General features: G+C 47.7%; 32 pseudogenes; all 32 read left to right on the top strand.

Moving 5' to 3' along the window:
* The first annotated feature begins 51 nt into the window (after positions 1 to 51).
* On the top strand, positions 52 to 170 carry LOC144181822 (5S ribosomal RNA; annotated as a pseudogene).
* A 56-nt stretch (positions 171 to 226) lies between these two features.
* Positions 227 to 345, top strand: LOC144191915 (5S ribosomal RNA; annotated as a pseudogene).
* Positions 346 to 401: 56 nt separating this feature from the next.
* Positions 402 to 520, top strand: LOC144188040 (5S ribosomal RNA; annotated as a pseudogene).
* A 56-nt stretch (positions 521 to 576) lies between these two features.
* LOC144191798 (5S ribosomal RNA) lies at positions 577 to 695 on the top strand (annotated as a pseudogene).
* Positions 696 to 751: 56 nt separating this feature from the next.
* Positions 752 to 870, top strand: LOC144189357 (5S ribosomal RNA; annotated as a pseudogene).
* A 56-nt stretch (positions 871 to 926) lies between these two features.
* LOC144183739 (5S ribosomal RNA) lies at positions 927 to 1,045 on the top strand (annotated as a pseudogene).
* Positions 1,046 to 1,101: 56 nt separating this feature from the next.
* LOC144186618 (5S ribosomal RNA) lies at positions 1,102 to 1,220 on the top strand (annotated as a pseudogene).
* A 56-nt stretch (positions 1,221 to 1,276) lies between these two features.
* On the top strand, positions 1,277 to 1,395 carry LOC144188796 (5S ribosomal RNA; annotated as a pseudogene).
* A 56-nt stretch (positions 1,396 to 1,451) lies between these two features.
* On the top strand, positions 1,452 to 1,571 carry LOC144186560 (5S ribosomal RNA; annotated as a pseudogene).
* Positions 1,572 to 1,627: 56 nt separating this feature from the next.
* Positions 1,628 to 1,746, top strand: LOC144182814 (5S ribosomal RNA; annotated as a pseudogene).
* Positions 1,747 to 1,802: 56 nt separating this feature from the next.
* Positions 1,803 to 1,921, top strand: LOC144190302 (5S ribosomal RNA; annotated as a pseudogene).
* A 56-nt stretch (positions 1,922 to 1,977) lies between these two features.
* Positions 1,978 to 2,096, top strand: LOC144186112 (5S ribosomal RNA; annotated as a pseudogene).
* A 56-nt stretch (positions 2,097 to 2,152) lies between these two features.
* LOC144181726 (5S ribosomal RNA) lies at positions 2,153 to 2,271 on the top strand (annotated as a pseudogene).
* Positions 2,272 to 2,327: 56 nt separating this feature from the next.
* On the top strand, positions 2,328 to 2,456 carry LOC144186175 (5S ribosomal RNA; annotated as a pseudogene).
* Positions 2,457 to 2,512: 56 nt separating this feature from the next.
* On the top strand, positions 2,513 to 2,631 carry LOC144181821 (5S ribosomal RNA; annotated as a pseudogene).
* Positions 2,632 to 2,687: 56 nt separating this feature from the next.
* Positions 2,688 to 2,806, top strand: LOC144191914 (5S ribosomal RNA; annotated as a pseudogene).
* A 56-nt stretch (positions 2,807 to 2,862) lies between these two features.
* Positions 2,863 to 2,981, top strand: LOC144190598 (5S ribosomal RNA; annotated as a pseudogene).
* A 56-nt stretch (positions 2,982 to 3,037) lies between these two features.
* On the top strand, positions 3,038 to 3,156 carry LOC144191797 (5S ribosomal RNA; annotated as a pseudogene).
* Positions 3,157 to 3,212: 56 nt separating this feature from the next.
* Positions 3,213 to 3,331, top strand: LOC144189755 (5S ribosomal RNA; annotated as a pseudogene).
* Positions 3,332 to 3,387: 56 nt separating this feature from the next.
* Positions 3,388 to 3,506, top strand: LOC144183781 (5S ribosomal RNA; annotated as a pseudogene).
* Positions 3,507 to 3,562: 56 nt separating this feature from the next.
* On the top strand, positions 3,563 to 3,681 carry LOC144184098 (5S ribosomal RNA; annotated as a pseudogene).
* A 56-nt stretch (positions 3,682 to 3,737) lies between these two features.
* LOC144190421 (5S ribosomal RNA) lies at positions 3,738 to 3,856 on the top strand (annotated as a pseudogene).
* A 56-nt stretch (positions 3,857 to 3,912) lies between these two features.
* Positions 3,913 to 4,031, top strand: LOC144184915 (5S ribosomal RNA; annotated as a pseudogene).
* Positions 4,032 to 4,087: 56 nt separating this feature from the next.
* Positions 4,088 to 4,206, top strand: LOC144189229 (5S ribosomal RNA; annotated as a pseudogene).
* A 56-nt stretch (positions 4,207 to 4,262) lies between these two features.
* On the top strand, positions 4,263 to 4,371 carry LOC144186823 (5S ribosomal RNA; annotated as a pseudogene).
* A 56-nt stretch (positions 4,372 to 4,427) lies between these two features.
* Positions 4,428 to 4,546, top strand: LOC144189862 (5S ribosomal RNA; annotated as a pseudogene).
* Positions 4,547 to 4,602: 56 nt separating this feature from the next.
* On the top strand, positions 4,603 to 4,721 carry LOC144186421 (5S ribosomal RNA; annotated as a pseudogene).
* A 56-nt stretch (positions 4,722 to 4,777) lies between these two features.
* LOC144186926 (5S ribosomal RNA) lies at positions 4,778 to 4,906 on the top strand (annotated as a pseudogene).
* Positions 4,907 to 4,962: 56 nt separating this feature from the next.
* LOC144183111 (5S ribosomal RNA) lies at positions 4,963 to 5,081 on the top strand (annotated as a pseudogene).
* Positions 5,082 to 5,137: 56 nt separating this feature from the next.
* On the top strand, positions 5,138 to 5,266 carry LOC144183201 (5S ribosomal RNA; annotated as a pseudogene).
* Positions 5,267 to 5,322: 56 nt separating this feature from the next.
* On the top strand, positions 5,323 to 5,441 carry LOC144188779 (5S ribosomal RNA; annotated as a pseudogene).
* Positions 5,442 to 5,497: 56 nt separating this feature from the next.
* Positions 5,498 to 5,616, top strand: LOC144186732 (5S ribosomal RNA; annotated as a pseudogene).
* The last annotated feature ends 3,863 nt before the right edge of the window (positions 5,617 to 9,479 follow it).

Raw genomic sequence — 9,479 nt, 5'->3', positions numbered from 1 at the left:
CCCCGCATCTTTTTCGACATTTCATGGGTGTCCATCTGCTAGTGCAGTACCGCTCACGGCCATACCTCCCTGAAAAGGCCCGATCTCGTCCGATCTCGGAAGCCAAGCATGGTTCGGCCTGGTTAGTACCTGATTGGGAGTCCGCTTGGGAATACCAGGTGCTGTGTACATCATACCCCGCATCTTTTTCGACATTTCATGGGTGTCCATCTGCTAGTGCAGTACCGCTCACGGCCATACCACCCTGAAAAGGCCCGATCTCGTCCGATCTCGGAAGCCAAGCATGGTTAGACTTGTTTAGTACCAGATTGGGAGACCGCTTGGGAATACCGGGTGCTGTGAGAACCATGCCCCGCATCTTTTTCGACATTTCATGGGTGTCCATCTGCTAGTGCAGTACCGCTCACGGCCATACCACCCTGAAAAGGCCCGATCTCGCCCGATCTCGGAAGCCAAGCATGGTTTGGCCTGGTTAGTACCTGATTGGGAGACCGCTTGGGAATACCAGGTGCTGTGAGCATCATACCCCGCATCTTTTTCGACATTTCATGGGTGTCCATCTGCAAGGGCAGTACTGCTCACGGCCATACCACCCTGAAAAGGCCAGATCTCGTCCGATCTCGGAAGCCAAGCATGGTTCGGCCTGTTTAGTACCTGATTGGGAGACCGCTTGGGAATACCAGGTGCTGTGAGTATCATACCCCGCATCTTTTTCGACATTTCATGGGTGTCCATCTGCAAAAGCAGTACCGCTCACGGCCATACCACCCTGAAAAGGCCCGATCTCGTCCGATCTCGTAAGCCAAGCATGGTTCGGCCTGGTTAGTACCTGATTGGGAGACCGCTTGGGAATACCAGGTGCTGTGAGCATCATACCCCGCATCTTTTTCGACATTTCATGGGTGTCCATCTGCAAGAGCAGTACCGCTCACGGCCATACCACCCTGAAAAGGCCCGATCTCGTTCGATCTCGGAAGCCAAGCATGGTACGGCCTGGTTAGTACCTGATTGGGAGACCGCTTGGGAATACCAGGTGCTGTGAGCATCATACCCCGCATCTTTTTCGACATTTCATGGGTGTCCATCTGCAAGAGCAGTACCGCTCAAGGCCATATCACCCTGTAAAGGCCCGATCTCGTCCGATCTCGGAAGCCAAGCATAGTTCGGCCTGTTGAGTACCTGATTGGGAGACCGCTTGGGAATACCAGGTGCTGTGAGCATCATACCCGGCATCTTTTTCGACATTTCATGGGTGTCCATCTGCAAGAGCAGTACCGCTCACGGCCATACCACCCTGAAAAGGCCCGATCTCGTCCGATCTCGGCAGCCAAGCATGGTTCGGCCTGTTTAGTACCTGATTGGGAGACCGCTTGGGAATACCAGGTGCTGTGAGCATCATACCCCGCATCTTTTTCGACATTTCATGGGTGTCCATCTGCAAGAGCAGTACCGCTCATGGCTATACCACCCTAAAAAAGGCCCGATCTCGTCCGATCTCGGAAGCCAAGCATGGTTCGGCCTGTTTAGTACCTGATTGGGAAACTGCTTGGGAATACCAGGTGCTGTGAGCATCATACCCCGCATCTTTTTCGACATTTCATGGGTGTCCATCTGCTAGTGCAGTACCGCTCACGGCCATACCACCCTGAAAAGGCCCGATCTCGTCCGATCTCGGAAGCCAAGCATGGTTCGGCCTGTTTAGTACCTGATTGGGAGACCGCTTGGGAATACCAGGTGCTTTAAGCATCATACCCCGCATCTTTTTCGACATTTCATGGGTGTCCATCTGCTAGTGCAGTACCGCTCACGGCCATACCACCCTGAAAAGGCCCGATCTCGTCCGATCTCGGAAGCCAAGCATGATTCGGCCTGTTTAGTACCTGATTGGGAGACCGCTTGGGAATACCAGGTGCTGTGAGCATCATACCCCGCATCTTTTTTGACATTTCATGGGTGTCCATCTGCAAGGGCAGTACCGCTCACGGCCATACCACCCTGAAAAGGCCCGATCTCGTCCGATCTAGGCAGCCAAGCATGGTTCAGCCTGGTTAGTACCTGATTGGCAGACCGCTTGGGAATACCAGGTGCTGTGAGCATCATACCCAGCATCTTTTTCGACATTTCATGGGTGTCCATCTGCTAGTGCAGTACCGCTCACGGCCATACCACGCTGAAAAGGCCCGATCTCGTCCGATCTCGGAAGCCAAGCATGGTTCGGCCTGTTTAGTACCTGATTGGGAGACTGCTTGGGAATACCAGGTGCTGTGAGCATCATACCCCGCATCTTTTTTGACATTTCATGGGTGTCCATCTGCAAGAGCAGTACCGCTCACGGCCATACCACCCTGATAAGGCCCGATCTCGCCTGATCTCGTCCGATCTCGGCAGCCAAGCATGGTTCGGCCTGGTTAGTACCTGATTGGGAGACCGCTTGGGAATACCAGGTGCGGTGAGCATCATACCCCGCATCTTTTTCGACATTTCATGGGTGTCCATCTGCTAGTGCAGTACCGCTCACGGCCATACCTCCCTGAAAAGGCCCGATCTCGTCCGATCTCGGAAGCCAAGCATGGTTCGGCCTGGTTAGTACCTGATTGGGAGTCCGCTTGGGAATACCAGGTGCTGTGTACATCATACCCCGCATCTTTTTCGACATTTCATGGGTGTCCATCTGCTAGTGCAGTACCGCTCACGGCCATACCACCCTGAAAAGGCCCGATCTCGTCCGATCTCGGAAGCCAAGCATGGTTAGACTTGTTTAGTACCAGATTGGGAGACCGCTTGGGAATACCGGGTGCTGTGAGAACCATGCCCCGCATCTTTTTCGACATTTCATGGGTGTCCATCTGCTAGTGCAGTACCGCTCACGGCCATACCACCCTGAAAAGGCCCGATCTCGTCCGATCTCGGAAGCCAAGCATGGTTCGGCCTGGTTAGTACCTGATTGGGAGACCGCTTGGGAATACCAGGTGCTGTGAGCATCATACCCCGCATCTTTTTCGACATTTCATGGGTGTCCATCTGCAAGGGCAGTACTGCTCACGGCCATACCACCCTGAAAAGGCCAGATCTCGTCCGATCTCGGAAGCCAAGCATGGTTCGGCCTGTTTAGTACCTGATTGGGAGACCGCTTGGGAATACCAGGTGCTGTGAGTATCATACCCCGCATCTTTTTCGACATTTCATGGGTGTCCATCTGCAAAAGCAGTACCGCTCACGGCCATACCACCCTGAAAAGGCCCGATCTCGTCCGATCTCGTAAGCCAAGCATGGTTCGGCCTGGTTAGTACCTTATTGGGAGACCGCTTGGGAATACCAGGTGCTGTGAGCATCATGCCCCGCATCTTTTTCGACATTTCATGGGTGTCCATCTGCAAGAGCAGTACCGCTCTCGGCCATACCACCCTGAAAAGGCCCGATCTCGCCCGATTTCGGAAGCCAAGCATGGATCGGCCTGGTTAGTACCTGATTGGGAGACCGCTTGGGAATACCAGGTGCTGTGAGCATCATACCCTGCATCTTTTTCGACATTTCATGGGTGTCCATCTGCGGGAGCAGTACCGCTTACGGCCATACCACCCTGAAAAGGCCCGATCTCGTCCGATCTCGGAAGCCAAGCATGGTTCGGCCTGGTTAGTACCTGATTGGGAGACCGCTTGGGAATACCAGGTGCTGTGAGCATCATACCCCGCATCTTTTTCGACATTTCATGGGTGTCCATCTGCAAGAGCAGTACCGCTCACGGCCATACCACCCTGAAAAGGCCCGATCTCGTCCGATCTCGGCAGCCAAGCATTGTTCGGCCTGGTTAGTACCTGATTGGGAGACCGCTTGGGAATACCAGGTGCTGTGAGCGTCATACCCCGCATCTTTTTCGACATTTCATGGGTGTCCATCTGCAAGAGCAGTACCGTTCACGGCCATACCACCCTGAAAAGGCCCGATCTCGTCCGATCTCGGAAGCCAAGCATGGTTCGGCCTGGTTAGTACCTGATTGGGAGACCGCTTGGGAATACCAGGTGCTGTGAGCATCATACCCCGAATCTTTTTCGACATTTCATGGGTGTCCATCTGCTAGTGCAGTACCGCTCACGGCCATACCACCCTGAAAAGGCCCGATCTCGTCCGATCTCGGAAGCCAAGCATCGTTCGGCCTGGTTAGTACCTGATTGGGAGACCGCTTGGGAATACCAGGTGCTGTGAGCATCATACCCCGCATCTTTTTCGACATTTCATGGGTGACCATCTGCTAGTGCAGTACCGCTCACGGCCATACCACCCTGAAAAGGCCCGATCTCGGAAGCCAAGCATGGTTCGGCCTGTTTAGTACCTGATTGGGAGACCGCTTGGGAATACCAGGTGCTGTGAGCATCATACCCCGCATCTTTTTCGACATTTCATGGGTGTCCATCTGCATGAGCAGTACCGCTCACGGCCATACCACCCTGAAAAGGTCCGATCTCGTCCGATCTCGGAAGCCAAGCATGGTTCGGCCTGTTTAGTACCTGATTGGGAGACCGCTTGGGAATACCAGGTGCTGTGAGCATCATACCCCGCATCTTTTTCGACATTTCATGGGTGTCCATCTGCTAGTGCAGTACCGCTCACGGCCATACCACCCTGAAAAGGCCCGATCTCGTCCGATCTCGGCAGCCAAGCATGGTTCGGCCTGGTTAGTACCTGATTGGGAGACCGCTTGGGAATACCAGGTGCTGTGAGCATCATACCCCGCATCTTTTTCGACATTTCATGGGTGTCCATCTGCAAGAGCAGTACCGCTCACGGCCATACCACCCTGATAAGGCCCGATCTCGCCTGATCTCGTCCGGTCTCGGCAGCCAAGCATGATTCGGCCTGGTTAGTACCTGATTGGGAGACCGCTTGGGAATACCAGGTGCTGTGAGCATCATACCCCGCATCTTTTTCGACATTTCATGGGTGTCCATCTGCAAGCAGAGTACTGCTCACGGCCATACCACCCTGATAAGGCCCGATCTCGTCCGATCTTGGCAGCCAAGCATGGTTCAGCCTGGTTAGTACCTGATTGGGAGACCGCTTGGGAATACCAGGTGCTGTGAGCATCATACCCCGCATCTTTTTCGACATTTCATGGGTGTCCATCTGCAAGAGCAGTACCGCTCACGGCCATACCACCCTGATAAGGCCCGATCTCGCCTGATCTCGTCCGATCTCAGCAGCCAAGCATGGTTCGGCCTGGTTAGTACCTGATTGGGAGACCGCTTGGGAATACCAGGTGCTGTGAGCATCATACCCCGCATCTTTTTCGACATTTCATGGGTGTCCATCTGCAAGAGCAGTACCGCTCACGGCCATACCACCCTGAAAAGGCCCGATCTCGTCCGATCTCGGAAGCCAAGCGTGGTTCGGCCTGGTTAGTACCTGGTTGGGAGACCGCTTGGGAATACCAGGTGCTGTGAGCATCATACCCCGCATCTTTTTCGACATTTCATGGGTGTCCATCTGCTAGTGCAGTACCGCTCACGGCAAAACCACCCTGAAAAGGCCCGATCTCGTCCTGTCTCGGCAGCCAAGCATGGTTCGGCCTGTTTAGTACCTGATTGGGAGACCGCTTGGGAATACCAGGTGCTGTGAGCATCATACCCCGCATCTTCTTCGACATTTCATGGGTGTCTGTTGGGTTTGTTCTGTTTTACTATTATAATAGTTATATTAATTCATTTCTTTATTAAATCATTCTCTTTCTTTTCTCTGTATTAATTCATTACTTTGTTAAATCATTCTCTTTCTGTTTTTCAAAAGTGTTGAGGTCACACCAAGTCATCTTTAACCTGGACAGCCTGTTCCAGGATGGTTATACAGATAATCCACCCAATCTGGGTCCTTGAGATTTGGTGGGCCCTTGGTGACGAGGACAGGGCTATTCGGACAATAACAAGAATATTGTTATCGTTATGTAACCGTACACTTCGGGTTTTTCTGTATGTAACGACTATATGATTATGATTATATTATATGATTCTTAGGTCAAGGAGGTTGTATAATTACTCTAATCTACATGTTGTTAGGTCTAGTCCCTGTTTTTGTTATGAGTAAAATACTTTGATTGTTATTGTAGTCCCAGATGTTGTTTTTACTCATACGTGATGGAATGATCAACAACTCTGTAACTTGTGACCATAAGAATGGGACGAAAACGTCTATTCGGGAAGACGTTCGGAAGTTGTAAGGTGACACTTGCTGTAACGCTCCCCTCCGGAGGCTTTTATCTGTTGTATCCATTTCTATTTAATTAAATGTCAATAATTGAATAAGATGTCTTCCTGCAGTTATTGATAATTATGGACGAAGGTAATTATTAATGAACCTGACATTTTGGTCCTTCTGAGCCATGGAGGTCAATATACCGGAGCGAGAACCCAGGCGCTGCTGTTCGACATCTGGTAAGTGACCGTGCGCACGGCGTCTTCAAAACCCTTGGTGGGCCGGAGTTTTTCGACGGGGGCGCCTGGATTCTCGGCGGTTGAAGACTTTTCCTGCTGGAGGGAGACATCTGATGGATCTCGGGTAAGTCCACATTAATGTCTGCATGTTGTGAAGGTGTTTCCAAATGCGTTAAAGGGACATTGTATGTGAGGTCCATTGTTGGGCTGGTTTCGCGTCCTGGGTGACGGCGATAAAACCCTGTGTTTATACTAGTCAATGGCAGGTACGGTGGGGCACTTTGCTGGAAAGTGTCCTGTGTCTCAGGGGTAGGCACGAATATATTGTACTAGAGATACAATATTGGGGCCGGGGAGTGTCCTGTGTCTAAAGGGTAGGCACGAATATACGTTGTATGGTGTTTGTGTGGTTTCTGCAGTAAAATTAGGAAAGGCCTAGGAGATACAGTCGATACAGTCGAATAGATAATAATAATATTAATAATAATAATAAATAATAGAGTTAACTGTGTGAGGCACACGAACTCACTACAAAAAATAAAAGTAAAATATGGGAAACACGTGTTGTAAGGCGGGTTTGGATGACGATCCAAAAAATACGTCTAACTTGTAAGGATTGGAAAAAATTGGAAAGACAAAGCGCTTTAAAAATATTACACAGCTATATTTATGGATAAATAAATATGGGTTTGCTGGCCAGCTTAAAATGCATAGAATGCAGGATAATATATGCACTAATGCATAGAGGTAATATACATATATAAATAATATGTGAGTGGATGAAAGTGTAACAGCTTGTTCCACAGACACTAATGGCAAAATAAGGCCGGGGAGAAGTTAAAAATACTATTTTGGGAAAATAGTGGGGGCTCCCTCGGATAACGGGGATATATTTAAGACCGTGGCTGCGGGAAAGTACTGTTTGGTAAGGAAAAAATAGCGGGGCCTCCTCGGCTGACGGGGAAAATATTTACCGAGATAGGTGACGGGCGCGGAGGAAGTTTAACAAAAATAAAGGGAGCTAGAAAATTAATGGGGACACTGGTATTTGATTTGGTTAATCCGGGTATGACGTTTTGTGATTACAATAAATTGGGTTTTTTTTGTGATGCTTGGGCTTGTATAACAACAATTAGAATGGTTATTTCCAAGTGCGGGTGGTGCTTTGTTAATATAACCTATATGTACTGTCAATTTACAGCAATGTGATGGCTTATTGCAGCTTGGTTTTTGATCCCGTCCGCTAACGGGAAGATGGTGTTTAAAAAGACAAAAGAATATATACAAAATGATCATTTAAATTTTAGCAGGGAATGTCACCTGTGTTTTTATTATGCTCTAGACTTGCCAAAAAATGTGTCAACTGCGGGGGAAGCGTTTCTGGTGCAGCGGCTGCTGATTAGATGGGAGTGAAACATGTGGGCCGCGGGGCAGACGATTTAACTGTGTTGGGCTTTCGGGAGCGTTCGGACCGTGTAAACAACTAAAATTTTGTGATCCCTTCCGTGAAGACATTATAATAATAATAATTGGCCTTGGGGGTGCTGAAGCAAACTTGAGGGCAGAAAATGGGTTTTTGCCATATTGTTGTGCTTGCAGCATACATATTCTGGATATATGGGGTCTTGGAAAAATATTGTGATGTAGTTGAATATCGGAAGAGGGGTTAATTTGACGTTTTAATGGTTGTCTTCTCTAAAAAGCGTTGTATTTGGGCACAGGGAAAAAGCTGGTTTGTAAACATAAGATAACAATGCTGTTTTCGCAGCAAGAGTGGAGGTCATAGTTAACGGCTAATTGCGTTTTCTGTTTGGACTTTTCAGAATAAGAACAATACATGGTCTGCAAGAAATGCAAGGTTATGCGGATGCTTTCGCATTGATATTTTGGGTTTTAAAATGAAATGTATTAAGAGGATAGAAAATCTGTTTAGTAAAAGGTTGATTTGGTAAAAAGCTTTGGATTTGGGAAATAGACCAAAATAGTCATTTTTGAGCAATTGTGGATTTCAAAGGGCTCTTAGTTAAAGGAAACTAGCTTTTGGAGGATAAAATAATATGAATACTATTTCAGAATTTTTTGATTATTCAAAATACTTTAATCCAGGAGGTTGGATGTTTAAAAGAAAAAAAGGCCAGGATGACAAAATTTACAAAATTATGGTATATTGGTGACGATAAGGTTTTTAAAACATTAAAGTTTGTAATTAGGAATTGTCTAACAAAAGGTTGATTTCTCTAATTTAATTGTTGTAGATTTTTGTTTTGGTAACAGGCTATGGGAAATGACTCTTGTCTTAAGTAAACATCATATGAGGTGATTTACAAAGTATAGTAGGTATTGAATTATTTGGCTGTTAACGACATCAGATGGGAAATTTACAATGCAATAGTGGCATGATAAAATTCATGGCATTCATCCAAATAATTAGGTGAATTGTAAATAAAATAATTGGTTTAGGATGAGCATATTTTCCCTAAGAATGGAGTAACATGGAATGTTTTTCAAAGTGCACTTGAAAGAACATTGTCTGTTGTCCTGGCGGGAGGAAATATGCTTTGTCACAGGTCATATTGGTGACTTTAAGGATATTACGGATTGGATAAGCATTGGTCAATTGATACAACCAAATAACGTTGCTTTTTACTGCTTTAAGGGCATGCAAATTGGTGAGAACTTTAGCAACGATGGGGTTAATACGCCTGAATGTTACAGTGATAACGAGTGGCAATAACAAGCTTAGATAAGGGAGGGAAAGGAGAAATTCTCCAAATTCCAGAATCTGGCTTAGAAACAGGTTATGTTAGTCGTTTTGGGTTTTTGACAGGATGTGGTAGTACATTAATTCTGGGAAATTTTGGGAAATTGGGGACCCCATATCTAAAACAAGTAGGCGTCATGTTGTATAAATTAGGCGTGGATGAATTTGTTTTACAAATGGGGGAGATTATCTTATCACCTGAAACAAGTAGAAACAAAATTGGATGGCCGCATTAAAAGGTGATTGGCATGCTATTAGAGGAAATTGGGATTTTCCAAAAACCTGACAGGGGGCCA

This window comes from Stigmatopora nigra, unplaced genomic scaffold (assembly GCF_051989575.1).
Source record: "Stigmatopora nigra isolate UIUO_SnigA unplaced genomic scaffold, RoL_Snig_1.1 HiC_scaffold_24, whole genome shotgun sequence".
In the NCBI taxonomy this organism is placed as follows: domain Eukaryota; kingdom Metazoa; phylum Chordata; class Actinopteri; order Syngnathiformes; family Syngnathidae; genus Stigmatopora; species Stigmatopora nigra.
The sequence above is the reverse complement of the archived record's forward strand: the minus strand, read 5'-3'. Positions and strand labels throughout refer to the sequence as shown.